General features: G+C 37.5%; 1 protein-coding gene and 1 long non-coding RNA gene across 3 annotated transcripts in view; one reads left to right on the top strand and one right to left on the bottom strand.

Moving 5' to 3' along the window:
* The window catches only part of LOC129756823 (putative transcription factor capicua), a 230,443-nt gene that overhangs the window by 59,706 nt on the left and 156,538 nt on the right, over positions 1 to 14,199 (top strand). The window lies entirely within an intron of this gene.
* Positions 216 to 4,096, bottom strand: LOC129756825 (uncharacterized). The gene is made up of 4 exons (XR_008739538.1): positions 3,985 to 4,096; positions 1,213 to 1,296; positions 812 to 1,112; positions 216 to 742 (listed from the first exon to the last, which is right to left on the bottom strand). It is a non-coding gene; the product is annotated as an uncharacterized LOC129756825 (long non-coding RNA).

Genomic DNA, 14,199 nt, shown 5'->3' with positions numbered 1-14,199 from the left:
CCTTAACTTGGATTACTTTTAATCAGTTACGGTGTGATACTTCAAAGGGGAAAGCAAGGTGAGTACTGTTGTCACAATTCTTTACTATTTGCTAATTAAACTGATCATTTTCAAGATTTAAGTTTTGATTCTTGTGGATCAAAACTAGATTCAAATTTCGAAAATGTCTGATTGCTTGAATTCTACAAACCAAAAAAAATTCAAATTAATCGTGACAGAACCGCTGAGACTTCATTTTTTTTTAATATTTTTTTAAAATTATCTAATTTTAAATCGTACAACACCTATATGTATTTGGTCAAGAATTAAATTTAACTTAATCCTAATTTCACAGCACTTGTGAATCGCCTACAGCGTAGCGATACATACAAGTTTTAAATAGAAATTTCAATTAGTTAGTTTTCTCGACTGAATAAAAACTGCTCGAATTCGATAATATGTGTTAGTAGATGACGATCCTTTGATTAGTACTGTGCAGATTTTTCTTATTAGGAAAATTGAAATCTTCAGAAGCAGGTCCGAATGTTTTAAGAACCATTCTACTATGACTTGATCGGATTTCGGAAGATTGAGATATCATGTAGATAAAAAAAAAACGATCATCTGTTTAGCTACCATCTCGACGCCAGCAACAGGACGGCTGCCACTCCCGGTATCAGATGCATTCCTAATTCCTACTTTAATCTCTCCTGCGTTTATTGAGCCACCCGTTATAGTAGAACGGCAGTTAGACAAACACATTCTGAAACGTACATACAAAAAAGTTATTAGATAATCAACATTCTCCATATAGCTATTTATAAATTGTTACCCTGGAACTGATGTCCCTTTGCAAGCACGGGGTCTTGATGCACCATCTCGATCATTGACACGTTCAATGATAAAAAACAGGGCAAGTATGAATAATTTCTATTCCGGTTCAATTAAAGAACCAGAGCTTGCATGATGGTTTTGTATCCAACTCACATTGCAGCACATGCCCATGTATTCAGGACTCGTGTAGAGTACAATTCACTTCAATATGTTAGTGTCACCTTCTACTGCCAGGGCTGATAAGGTTTCTAGTGTCAAGCCGTGAACCGTCAGTTTAGATCCGAACGCCCAGCATGGACCTTTAAAGGAAAAAAAACAGATTAAAGCTAAGCACTTCCGAACCATTCAATGAATGTTGAAATTTCCGACTCTTCAGGAGCTGCCAATAACAAAACTCACCTGTGTTTTTTTTGTTTGTCCTACTGCATATGTAGCTGTTCCATTTAGTTCGCAGACAGCGATTTCAATTTTAAATCAGAAGAACTATTGAAGTTTTATTAAAAATATAATAAAACGATTGATAAAAGGATAATGGTTCAAAAAATAAGCGTGTCATACGAATATCGCCTACACATATGCAACGTTAAGTTTCATCAAACTGCTTTAAAACATTAAAAACCTATGATTGCATATGAGTAGGCGATTTTTGCAATACATTGTCGTGAATGCAACTATATCGGTATCGGTATAATTTTGAATACGGCGAATGCGCCAACTGTAAACAGGTCCAGATAATCACCTAAATGCGTTAAACTCTTTATTTTACATCCGAAAATATGATCTCCTTTTAATTTTTCTTATTTTAGTGATGTTAAGTTTAATTTTTTAAATAAGGCGAATAGCTTTTTTTTATGAGTGTGTAATCCCACAGTTTCTTCGCTCATTTACCCTTAAAATTTCGTCGCGAACAAAAGGGCCAATAGTTATTTCGAGATAGAAAAAGGGCATAGAAGTTTTTGAAATTTGTTTTCCAGGACGAGGAGATGCACAAATCAGAATTTATAAGATCGTTGAATGTGCTAATGTTTTAATGTGATCATTTGGACCCGCTTTCAAGCCGAAATTTGCTTGAATATTGCTTCTTTAATAAGTGATCCAAAAGGCGAACAGCCATTCTGCAATTCAAAAGGGCGCTCCAATTTGGCGAATGAACAAAATGAGAGCACCAGTCTGTGGTAAAAGGGCCCACAATTATATTTATTAATTTTTTTAAGTAATTAGTACGGAAAAGCTATATTGATCGATGATGAAATTAAATCAATTTGAAGGCTAAATATGAAATTGATTTTATTTTCTGAAACTTGGAATGCGTTTTTCTCAAAACAAAGGTCTTGGCGCATTCGTCGTATTCAAAAATCAATACCGATATATTGCCCGACATTGCACACACGCTAACTTTCACGCTAACTTTTGGCTACCCCTTAAAGGCGTAAAAATGACCCGTTATTGAGAACCCCCATTATCTGTCAAATAACGGGTCATTATATCGGATCAATATTACCCCTTATTTAGAAAAGCTCGATTCCCTTCAAAAAGGGTAGTTTCAGATGCGTTACATTAAAAGCGTTGAATTCGGCATGATGAGAGAGGTTGTGGTAAGTTGTAATTGTAAAAAAAATAAATTGTATTTTCTCAGAATTTATATTCATTCATTTTATTTCAGAATCCCTGCAAAATTCCGGACGAACCAGTCGAACACAAAAAGAATTAAAGAAAATATGCACCGCGGCGGACTAACATTGAAGGTAAAGTTGGTGGTTTTTGTGAAAAGCAATTTAAAAAATAAATTAAGATCTAATTTCATGTTTTGTTGTGTTTTAGGATTCATCTTAGGATGGTTAGAATTCCAAGCGAAAAACCGATTATTCCAATCGACTAAAGAAAGAAAAAATAAAAAATTAATTAAAGTTATTTCAAATCTAAAAATAAATGGCATTTCAATAAACAAAATGAAACACCATTTTGTTTTTATTTATCTTCCAGTAAACACATTTTCTATAAGCCTAATCTTCAATTTCCACCATACGGAAGCTTTTGAAATAAGGGGTAATTTCCGCTACAAGCGTTTGGAATAAGGGGTAATTTTCATCCGCTGCAAGCGTTATCAAGCTGAGTACCCCTTAAAGGGTACAGCGGCTGTATCCTTTAAAAGGAGTTCTCCCAGTCTTATTCAATAACGGGTCAAAAGTATTCGTTAAGGGGTAGCCAAAAGTTAGCGTGTTTGGCTACCCCTTAAAGGCGTAATATTGACCCGTTATTGAGAACCTCCACGATCTGTCAAATAACGGGTCATTATATCGGATCAATATTACCCCTTATTTCGAAAAGCTCGATTCCTTTCAAAAGGGGTAGTTTTAGATGCGTTACATCCAAAGTGATTGATTTGGCACGATGAGAGAGGTTGTGGTGATTTGTTGATAATTTAAATTGTATTATTTCCAGAATTTTTATTCATTTTCATTTTAGCAGCACAGCAAAGTTCCGGACTCCGGACGAACCAGAAGAAAACCAGAAGGATTCAACATGAACGGCAGTGGACTAACATTGGTGGTAAGTTTTGTGGTTTTTGTATTCTATATTTAAAATCTCATCTTTTGTTTATTAATTTTGTTTCAGGATTCAACTTATAGCGAGGAAACGGAGGAGATGAAAACCAAATCAGTGAATTTTTTTTTTAACAAAGTTTATACAATCCATGAAATAATTGGAAGTTAAATAAACAAAATGAAAAACAACATTTAGTTTCAATTTTTCGTTCAGAAAACATATTTCCTATAAGTAGCTCCTGAAATTTCCAGCAGACAAAAGCGTTTCAAATAAGGGGTAATTTTGATCCGCTACAAGCGTTATCAAGCTGAGTACCCCTTAAAGGGTACAGTGGCTTTATCCTTAAAAAGGAGTTCTCCCAGTCTTATCGAATAACGGGTCAAAAGTATTCGTTAAGGGGTAGCCAAAAGTTAGCGTGCATTTTAAAGCGCCTTTAATTATACAGCCTATATGACATGAACCTTTAAACCTACTTGCCTAACCAACCTTTAAAGTAGGTTATAATATAACCTACTTTAAAGGTTGGTTAGGCAAGTATACTATTTTAGGCTTCAAAAAATATAAATTTTACTGCAAATTTAATTTTTATTTCATCAGTAACTTTCACATCACAGTTTAACTCACCTATAAGACTCTCTTTTCCAGGCCTGCGTCCCGCTTTCAATGAGTTGCAACAGCATACTTTGTCCCAGTTCCAGAAAGCTTTGGAACGACTGTTGGAGATTCAATGTTCGGCAATATTGACCAATTGTGCCCTAATATCACCATCAAGGAATGTTCCCACGGTAGGGAAATTTGGACCATTTAGACGATAACAGCATTCGCCGCCACTTAAAGTAAATTAAAAAAAAAATGGATTGGATGTTTTTTTACCCAATATAAATACCTACAACAGGGGGAAAAATAACAAAATTTCACTCACCTGAAAAAATGCGGTATTCCTGAATCATCGTCTGAGTCATCGGAGTCGTTTTTAAACTTGTTAATCCAATTCCGGAATTGTCTTACTCTGAACGCCAGCCCCCATGGTTTCCGGTAGCCCCATCAATGGTCGATTTCGCATCGTACCGCATCCGAATCCGTATATTGGCCGGGAGGGCGGCCAGCTTTGTGATCGTTGACCAAACACTAACATTTTTCTTCGCGGTGAACGATTACAAATCGACGAACCCGAGCAACATTTTATTTTTTGTGTTCCAAAATCGCGACCGATGAAAACAAAACATAATAAAATGCACTCAAAAACGAAGCGCATTGTAAAATTACCAAATCTCAGGGTAAAATGAACAACATTCATCACACATAAATCATAAATGTCGAAATTATTTTGAAAATGCTAGATTTAAGAAAAAACGGAAAAATTATATTAGATAGTAGAATGTATGATTTTGAAGAACAACTATGAGTAGGTAGTCCAGATAACTGATTTCGGGCATTTAAAAGTAGGCACATGGTATATTTTAATAGAACCCCTATGTAAAATTAGTATAGGTTGTCAGAGAGGCTGACCACAAAGAGTAATGAGGTTTTAGAAGAACAGCATTGTGCATTTTATGTTCTGTTGATGAGTAGACTTTTTTTTATCAAGGAAGTTAAACTGCCATTCTTCCCTAACAGATGAGTAGACAATATCAATCAAGCTATTTAAGCTAGATTTATTATTAGTTTGGGCTAGACTTCTTATTGTATATTGATAGATGATATTAACTAATATCATATTTTTCTTTTCCTTTTTTTCTCTTTTTTCCTTTTTCTTTTTAGTATTTCTTTTCATGTCACCTTCTGTTGATGACGAATGAGCTTCGAATTAGGTAAACTCGAACAACCCTCAAGCCATCTCCTCACAACATTGGTCCTCGAAGATGGTTTCGCATGATGTTGTTGTCATCCCGAAGACTTTATCAACCCCTGAAAACAGACGAATCGCTGAAAAAATAAGCTTGTATTGTATTTAATATAAGCTATGATTTAAAGTATAAATTAGAAGAAAAAAAAAACCAGAAAAATAAAAGAAAAACAAATGAAATAATTTCTAGCTTTTTGTTCAAAACCGAAAAACCTGAATGAATGGCAACCATGGTAATCGGCCCAGAAACGGTTTGAAAAACCGTTTGGTTTCGGTCCGAAATCGGTCCTTTCTTTCGGATGTACGCCATCGCAATCGGTCCGGAAACGGCTCGAAAAATCATTCGGTTTCGGTCCGAAATCGGCCCGTTTTTTCGGATGGACACCATGGCAATCGGCCCGGAAACGGTTCGAAAAATCGTTCGGTTTCGGTCCGAAATCGGTCCTTTATTTCGGAGGGACGATGGCAATCGGCCCAAAAACGGTTCGAAAACCGTTCAGATTCGGTTGGAAAACGGTCCGCTTGTTTTGACATTTGATCTGCTCGAACTGGTTGAGAAAACTTATCGTCGTCCGAAAAAGTGTTTCATTTTCGCGCGATTTTCTACTAAAGTCGGCCCGATTTCTTATACGATTTCGGACCGATCGAGCAGATGTACGGACAAAAATCGGGCCGATTTCGGGCGATTTTTCCTGACTGGGAAATTACCTTAAAATTTTGATCTAAAAAAACATGCATTTTAGTCCTTGTAAACAGTGAGCCCGATAAGCGCCTTTGAGTATGCAAATAGAAAATAATATGAACAAAATTCAAGTATTGTACAAGAATATTTTTATTAATAATTTTAATAATTGTCATGAAAGTCGCATAACCTTCAAGACATTAACAGTTGAATGTTAATATACAGCTGAATCCCGCTCATCAAAGTTCCGGTTATCCGATCCTCCGCTTTATTCTAGCCACCATTTTTGTCCAAAATCCATGTAAAAATGTTTTTTTTATTGCGATATATTGTTAAGCTATTAAATGGACATCTCTGGCAAATTTAAAATATAAACTTGCCAGAAACGTCGATTAAATAGAAAAATAAAATCCATGTGAGATCCGAGCTATGCGCCTGGATGATATGCAATACCAGAACAAATGGAGAGCGCGGTTGCCGTAACACAAGGCTTAATCCTTTACCGGGAAATTCCTATGCCAAACATTCGTAAATACAATCGCGATTGCAATCGTTTGGTGATTGTGCTTGCGAATCCGTTCGAATATCCGTGGTGAAAATAAAAAGCGATCCAGTTTACTGCGGCGAATGTTTTGGGCTTCGGTTCGTTTGCCCGAAGCTTGTCAAAGTTCATTCGTTCGGGATTGCAATCGTAAGCGTTCAGTTTGGTGTGTGAACTTTTTCCATTCCCGATTGCTTTGATTGGCAGTTAGAACTGAACGAATTCACCACCGATGGCAAATTGATCGTTCTTCGATGCGATTTTTTCCATGGCTGCCTCTAACTCAATAAATTGATGTAGTGGCAGAATATTTAGTAGTGCATTCAGAGCCTCGCTTGATGTGCTTCGCATAGCGCCAGTTATAGATAGCGTTGCTATTCTTTGAAGCTTCGCTAGTTTCTTCCGGGCCGTAGCTTGCACAGTTTTGGTCCACCAACCATACTAAGGAGGCATAGGAGATTTTGGGTCTTATTATAGCTGTAAATATCCAATGGATGATTTTCGGCCTTAGTCCCAATTTTTTCCCTTCTCCTTTGAGGCAAACCCCTAGCCAAGGCTACAACACCTTGGCTATTACATGCTCTAACTGTGGGTTCCATGATAGTTTTGAGTCTAGTATGATTCCTAGATATTTCACCTGTGATTCGAAGTTTAGCACTTCCCCATCTAGTGTTAGAGGTTTTAGTGCAGTTTTTCGTCTCATAGTGAATGCCATCACAGTAGTTTTGGAAGGGTTGTTCAGTCCCTCTTCCCTGCACCAGAATAGTGCGTAGTTAAGTGCAGATTGCATTCTATTAGACAACACATTCTCATGTTTTCTCCGAACTATAATAACTACGTCATCAGCAAAGCCAATAACTTCGAATCCCATAGATACAAGTTTGTTTAGGAGGTCGTCCACGATCAGTGACCACAACAACGGTGACAGAATCCCACCTTGGGGACAGCCCTTAGTTGGAGTGGCACTGATCGTAAGTCCTTCCAAGCTTGCATACATGGTTCTATCTATCAGCATGGTCCTAGTTCAGTCAACAATTGCCATGTGGCACCCTCGTCTTTTCATAGCTGATTCGATTGAGTAATGAGATGCGTTGTCGAATGCCTCTTCAATGTCTAGAAAAGAAGCAAGTGCTATTTCTTTAGCCTCCATAGTCTTTTCTAGTTTTTGTGTTAAGGTATGTAAGGCCGTAACCGTGTTGACATACCTTTTTTGTAAGCGAACTGAAAATTGTTCAGCTTACATACGCCAAGATACTGAGATTTAATGTGCTCGTCAAGTATCTTCTCCATTATTTTCAAAATAATGGATGTCAGACTGATAGGTCTGAATGCCTTTGGTTGAGTTTTATCTTTCTTCCCTGGTTTCGGGATGAAGATAACGCGCACCTTCTTTCACTGGGTGGGAATATGACAGAGGGCCATACTGGCGACAAACATCTCTACCAAGGCAGGTGTTACCATTTGTTTTGCTTGCTGTATCTGGATTGGCATAATTCCATCTTCACCAGCAGCTTTAAATGGCTCGAATGTACTTATTGCCCAGTTAACCATTGACGGTGTAAAGATTGTGCGCGATTTGCGGAGAGCTTCCTCGCGTCTAATACTTCGACTGGGTCTTCCAGTCGGAGTGTCCATGATCTCTAACCCTTCGATGGATCCTGGAAAATGCGTACTTAGTAGTAATTGAAGTGTTTCTTCTGGGTCTGTAGTAAGCTCCCCATTGTTTTTCTTCAATTGACCCAGTCCATTTGAGCGTTCTTTAGATAGAACTTTCTGGAGCCTGGCAGCTTCTGGCGTAGTTTGAATGGATTCACACATGTGCCTCCAACTACTTCTTTTAGCTCTTCGAATATTTTTATTGTACTCAGTTAGGGACTTACGATAGTCATCCCAGTTTGAGTCAGCTTTTGCTTTGTTAAAAAGTCTTCTTGTTTTTTTCCTTAACTTTTCTAGTTGTCTGTTCCACCAAGGAACTCTTCTGGTTGAAACACGTTCCATCAGTGGACAGCTTGCTTCGAAGGCGTATATGATTTTGTTTGTGAAACTGTTTGAAGCTTCCTCTAATTGCTTTGTTGTGCGTATTTTCCCATCCAACAAAGGTTTACAAGCTTCAAGTGTGTGTTTGTAGAGATCCCAGTTGGTGTTACTAGGGTCTCTATAAACGTCCTTGATTATTTCTCCTCCCACTATGTCGAATGTAATATGTCTGTGATCAGACAGTGATTCTTCATCCGACACCTCCCAGTTATTTATTCTCCCTAGAAGCAGTGGTGTGCATAGAGTTAAATCGAGGACTTCTTGTCTGTTCGCCGTTGTGAACGTAGGTTTGTTTCCCTCGTTACATATTTCAATATGGTTTTGTGAAAGAAACTCTAATAAAGACTCACCTCTGTTGTTGATGTCTGTACTTCCCCACAGCGTGTGATGTGCGTTAGCATCGCAGCAGACGAGAAACTGCTGGTTTTGTGCCCGGCATTTTCTTACAAATTTTACTACCATCGGTGGGGGTATATCGGTGCTATCTCCTGGGAAATACGACGAGGCTACACTTACCGTGTGCTTACCTCTTGGTGTCTGTATTTCCATTCCTATAGCCGTGATGTCTCCGTCGATAAATTCTGTAAAGGGAGTAAATTTAATTCTTTTATTAACTAGTAAAGCAGCACTTGGGTGAGCGCTTCTATCGTCGTAAAGAATCTTACCATTAGGCGTGTAAAGCCCTTGTACTTTACCCTTGTTAACCCAAGGTTCCTGGATAAAGGCAAGGTCCAGGTATTCGGAGACGAACCTTCTCAGTAGTGTACTCGAGGCTCCTACTGCATGATGAAGATTCGCCTGAACACATTTTAGGGCAGGGGTGAGCAACGCGCGGCCCGCGGGCCACATGTGGCCCGCGAGACCCTTATGTGCGGCCCGCGAAGTTTTTTTCAAATGTTCATGCCTAAACTTTTTTCTACAATGGATTACTAGGAAAAAGGAATATGTCATGGTCAAATATGCGCTTATCTGCATTTTCATTCAGATTGTCAACCTTTTCGCCAGCTTTTAAAGCATTTATTATGTTCTGTTCAAGGCATAAATGCAATATTGTTTATTGGCCTAATGTAATAGGTATTGGAGTTTTTTTATTATTCAGGAAGCTCCTATAAACTCCTACAACTTTGAAAAGTAAAATCCATTGAAGTGAGGAAGAGCAGCTAAAAATAGGAAGCTACACATGATCAAAGAAATTTCGAAGCCCGTTAGTCAAGTTCAAGTATTTTCGTTTCAAGCAAAAATAAAGTTTTATGATAAAAAATATGCTCAGCAGATAATATTTTTAAATTATTCTATCGAATTCGGCAAAAAGGATGGTTCGGTTAGCATTAAAATACTGGGAAAAATTAAAACCAAAACCATGTGAAAAATACTGACGAAAATAACGAAAGTATAATAATAATGACTGGGTGAACGTTTTTGAATTTTTTATCAACATGAATTATCCGGCATCAAAGTTACCGACAAAAATCAAAGTTTTTGATAAAAGCAATAGATATCTAAAATTCTTTGATTCGACCCAAAAGGTCTTTGAGAATTATCTTTGATGTTTTTTTTCAGAAATTTGATAGAAAATTTATAACAAACATCGATAAATTGAGTTATTTCATTTTTCAATCGCATTCCCCATTACCAAAGTCATTATATTACTAGAGAAATTATATCCCAATAATATCTAAATAAGAGAAAAAAAATTAAAAATCTGCATAAAAATTCTAGAATTAAGAATGTAGTTTTGTAGATAATTGCTTAAAAATATGTGAAATTGAAAATTTTTCTGTGATTTCGACCACCTTTTTCAAATTCAATTTAAGAAACGGGGGTTTTACCGTTTGAAGGAAAAATCTAGGTTTTGAGGACAAGTTTAAACTGTGGAAAAAAAAATCCTACAAAGTCAATTTGCGATTCAACTTCCAACGCTGAGAAGACGGCGATTTCTTTGAATACATATTTTTCACACTCTTAGTTATCATTCTGGGAGGCTCCAGAAGATTTTTAAATGGAAGTGATGACGAATAACAGTACCATCGGTTTTAACAAGAATGTTTTATGAACGAATGTTTGCCAAGAAGTACTTTAAAAAAAATGAGAGAATTGAAAAATGACAAAGATTTAATGATACACCTTCTCAATATCGGGAATTCAAAAAGTCGTGTTGAATTTCTGATGTTGAAAAGTGAATTAGATTTATCTTTTCTTTTTCAGATTTGTTTTCGCCAAAAACTTTCAGTTATTAAAATGCCACGAAGCTCTGCTTACTATTGAAAAAAAAAAAACAAAAAGTCATTATAAGTGCGGCCCGCCGACAAAGTTTCTAATTTAAATTGGCCCGTTGGTTCAAAAGGTTGCTCACCCCTGTTTTAGGGTGTTCATTTTTGTTGTTTTTTGCCTGTGGTGGTGGGGCAAGGCACCGGCTTTTTGCCATTTGCACATGTTTGCTTGTCTCGTTTTGGTTTGCTCCGTGTGCTGAGGCTTCTTGAACCAGTCTTAGTAGTTCTGAATTTTGTGTTAGTCGGACTATCGACTTACAAGAAGGTAGTGACTCCAAATCGCGATGATAACAAAATACGACGGCCAAAGCGCGATCCCGGAGGCTGTACACGACGATGCTGACGAAGTTTGAGTGCGTGGTAATGGACGACGAAACCTACGTCAAAGCCGACTACAAGCAGCTTCCGGGACAGGAGTTTTATACGGCAAAAGGAAAAGGAAAGGTAGCAAATATTTTCAAGCACATGAAACTGTCAAAGTTCGCGAAGAAATATCTGGTTTGGCAAGCCATCTGTACCTGTGGCTTGAAATGCAGCATTTTCATAGATTCCAGGACTGTCAACCAAGAAATTTACGTGAAAGAGTCTTTGAATAAACGTCTGCTGTCTTTCCTGAAGAAACACGGTTGTTCCGTACCATGGAGTGGTACGCCGCCAACAACGTGCAGGTGGTTCCCAAGGACAAGAGCCCTCTCAACACGCCAGAGCTCCGCCTAATTGAGAAATACTGGGCTATTGTCAAGCGGAACCTAAAGAAGACTAAAAAACTTATAACGACGAGCAGCAGTTCAAGGCAAATTGGCTTTCTGCGGCGAAGAAGGTGGACAAGGTGGCTGTACAAAATCTGATAGCAGCCTAACTCAATATTTTTCCTGAGTTGTATACTATTTAAACTTGAAAAAGAAATTTAATTTGATTTTAAAAATAAACGATTTCACCGATTTACACGCGTTTTCCCTTGACCAAATTTTGACCGTATCACCCTTTAGGTACGGTGTGGAAACCATTTTGCTTAAATTTACCTCGCTATCCGGTTTTCTAAATATAGTTTACATCCTAATTGAAAACTACGATTCAATTTTCTCCGAATTCTGATTTCACTCGTTACCGTATGCCTCACAAAATACTGGTATATACGGTCACCGTTATTCTGAAGAAGAATGGCCGGGCCATATGCCACAGGGTTTGCCGCATTTGCCGGAAATTCACTGATAATCCAAATTTGAACAATCGCACTACATAATTCAATCGGTAATCCGGACCGAAATCTGTTCCAGTAACATTCGCTTGCTTTTGGCATTGGCCAAGGAACCGAGTTGGAGGTTCGGTGAACCTGGGTCAAATAATTCTGCTCCGGCTTCGGCCAAATAATTTTATTTCCATTAAATTCGAAGGGGTCCCGTTTGGTGGTTAAATTTCACTAATGCGAGAAAACCGGAAGTCCCTTGCAGCTGCGAAACTGCGAAAGGCGCTCCCTATAGTTTATATCCTGGCAATTACAAACGTTTTAGGGGAAACTTCCCGCGCCGGGACCAGGACAACGGCATCAGGGCCAAGCCAGTCAGTTTAGCAAAGCCACGCATTGCGGTTTTGATTCTGATAAATTACACATTCGCGCTCGCCATACATTAGGCATGCATGTTTATCTATGTACGTCCGATGGGTTTTCCCGCACTTAATGCTACTGGACGATGTTGAAACCATAATAAGTGATGGGGAACGCGCGTTTTGCCAAATCACCAACCAAGTGGAGTCCAAATTTAGGCTAGGAGCAAGCTGTTTGCTAAACAGACCGTTGATTTTAGCTCAGCTTAGCTTGAAAATAATGAGTTTGGATTCAAAACTGCTTAGTCGAGACTAAAATCACTAATTATCTTAACATCAACTCGCAATCCTCTTCGGGGGAATAAATTTTTCACCTCACAGTTGATGTCTTACTATTTTAAAACATCTGAATGTATAAAAAAATGGTTTTTTTTGTCAGTAACCCGAGAACAAATCGATAAAATGAAACTAAATATAGCAAAGCATGGTTTTTTTTTATTTTGCATATCTCGAGAAAAAACTAGCAAATGGAGCTAAATTTCACTTGGAAGCGTTTTTGGATACAAAAAATGATTCTTTGAATAATTGAGATACCTCCATTTTTCAAGTGAGGGGATAGGAACGGAGAACCCCTCTACTCATACTATTTTTGGCATAACTCGAGAACTAATCAAACAAATGTAATTTGGTATGATAGGTTGTTAAGGTTGTTATTTGAGACCCCTCTTTTCTTCTTTCGTGCAGAAGTCACGCTTTATGAGACCAGTGGGGGGCAAACCGGGCAATCTGGCAACCTTATTCTACCCATATCCTTTTCAAAGGTAAGCGGCTTTGGCGTAGTGGTTAGAGTTCAAGTCATCTACGCCTAGAGTTCATGAGATCGAATCCCGGTCATGACATAGGTACATAGTACACTTTCTGTGGTCTGGTGGATTTAGCATTTGTAAGATGCTAGCCATCATTACTTCGAAAGATGTGCGCTTAGAGTTAAAGTAACAAGATGTCTTCAAAGAAACTCGAAGTTTCACTAAGATCCTATGTGTGTGTGTTCGTTTTAAAAAAAGATGGGAGATCACATTCTTTCTCCAAGTACCTATATACTTTTCACCCGTATGCCAGAATTAAAATTTACAATATTAATCAAATGGTGGTTAACTTATCTTAAAAACTAAAAATAATTTAATATGAAAATGTGTCAGTGTTCGAAGTAAATGGAGGCTATTTTCATAAGATTATTTTCGTCAACTATTTGGTTAGCTCAGAACTTGATTTCTCAGGAAATTTGATGAAAATTCCTCAGAATATTCGAGTTGTTTCACGGTTTCTTTTATTGGACCTTTTGAAATAAAAATCGACATCTCTAAAAATTTTCCACATTATAGAGGAGACTCTTCCCTTATCCAACGCACTATTCAGGAAACAAAATCGATCGAGTGGTCTAGAAAAATAAAATTCGAACAAAATACACAAGCAAAATTTTCAAGTTATCGCCAACGGTTTTTCCTAAGAACTTTAAGTTTTACATTTTTGAGCATAAATGTATATGGGTTCCTTAAAAAATAAATATGTAATAACTCCCAAAATTTTAGTAGAAATTATATGAATAAAATTTCGAAGAAAGTTTGAAAACTCACAAATAAATTATCTAAAGTCAGCCTTGAAATTAACTGACAACACTGTAGCAAATTAGGTTTATAGACTTCCAGACTTTTGACTTTTCATCCAAACAATTCCAGACTTTTAGGTTAGGACATAAATTGTTGCGAGAAATTATGAAAATTTAGTTCGGTCATGGCGTAATGCGACAGGAAATGATTAGAAATTTATGAATTATGAATTCAGAAGTGTTTGAAACCTATTCATAATGGCAAATGCTTGGAAGATGTAGGGGAAAGTCGGGTAAGACGGACACTTTCAA

Source organism: Uranotaenia lowii, chromosome 3 (assembly GCF_029784155.1).
Source record: "Uranotaenia lowii strain MFRU-FL chromosome 3, ASM2978415v1, whole genome shotgun sequence".
Taxonomy (NCBI): domain Eukaryota; kingdom Metazoa; phylum Arthropoda; class Insecta; order Diptera; family Culicidae; genus Uranotaenia; species Uranotaenia lowii.
This window is presented reverse-complemented; position numbering and strand designations above follow the sequence as displayed.